Here is a 1,466-nt window from a genome sequence, read left to right on the forward strand (position 1 = left end):
GAGGGACCACCAGAAGCAGTTTGGCAGGGGCAACGGTACACATTCACAACTCACCCCTAGGCTTATATCAACTCTTCCACCCCGTGTCATAATTTAGTCCGAAGGGACCTTGATTCCCTGTCTCTTCAGCAAAATGTCACATTAGTCCATTATATGAATGACAAGATGCTGATTGGGCCCAGCAAGGAGGATGTATCAAAAACTCTAGATTCATTAGTACAACATCACCATACAAAAGATTGTGAAATCTACGCAACAAAGATTCAGGCGTCATCCACCTCAGTAAAATTTCTAGGGTCCAGTGGTATGGGGCATGTCGAGATATTCCTACTAAAGTGAAGAATATGTTATTGCATGTGTCCCCATCCCAAAATCTAAACAGGAGGCACAACGCCTAGTGGGCTTCTTCTGATTTTGGAGGCAACCTATCCCATATTTGGGTGTTATACTTTGGCCTATTTATTAAGTGACAAGAAAGGCCTCCAATTTTGAGTGGGGCCCAAATAAGAAAAGGCTCTGCAACAGGTTCAGGCTTCTGGGCAAGCTGTTTTGCCACTGTGACCACATGATCCAGCTGGCTCAGTGGTGCTGGAGGTTTCGCTTGTCGATAGAGATGTGTGATGGTGTCTTTGACAAGTCCCTATTGGTGAATCACAGTGTAGAATCTTGAGGTGATCTCAGAGTAAAGTTCTTCCATCCTCTAAAGACAAATATTCCCCTTTTGAAAAACAGCTTGTCACTGTGCCTTAGAGGACACTTAATGCCTCACCATGGGCCATCAAGTCACCATGAGGCCTGAGCTGCCCATCATGAACTGGGTATTGTCCAACCCAAAGACTCATAAATTTGGACGTGCAAAGCAACACTCCATTGTTAAATGGAAGTGGTATATATGAGATCGGGCCAAAGCAGGACTTGAAGGTACAAGTAAGCTGCATGAAGAAGTGGCCAAAAGGCCCACAGTCTCCACCCCAGTCACGGTACCTTCCTTCTCCCTGTCTGCAGCTATGGCCTCCCGGGGAGTTCCTTATGGTAAATGAACTGAAGAATAGAAAATTCATGCTTGGTTTACTGATGGCTCTGCATGATATGCGGGTGCCAATCATAAGAAGACAGCAGCATTACTACAGCCCCTTTCTGGGATATTCTTAAAGGACAGTGATGAAGAGAAATCTTCCCAATGGGAGGAACTTGTGCTGGGCACCTGGCCGTTCAGTTTGCCTGGAAGCAGAAATGTCCAAATGTGAGAATGTATTCTGACTCATGTGCTTTGGCTAATGGCTTGGCTGGATGGTCAGGAAATTGCAAGGAATATAATTGGAAAATTTTTGACAAGATAGAATGGAAAAGAGGTAAATGGGTAGACTTCTCTGAATGGGCCAAGCAAGTAAATATAATTGTGTTTCATGTGAATGCTAACCAAAATGTTACCTCTGGAGAGGAGAACATTAATGAAGTAGATAAGA

Source organism: Echinops telfairi, unplaced genomic scaffold (genome assembly GCF_000313985.2).
Source record: "Echinops telfairi isolate 266 unplaced genomic scaffold, ASM31398v2 ScPeMD7_7478;HRSCAF=8516, whole genome shotgun sequence".
Lineage (NCBI taxonomy): Eukaryota > Metazoa > Chordata > Mammalia > Afrosoricida > Tenrecidae > Echinops > Echinops telfairi.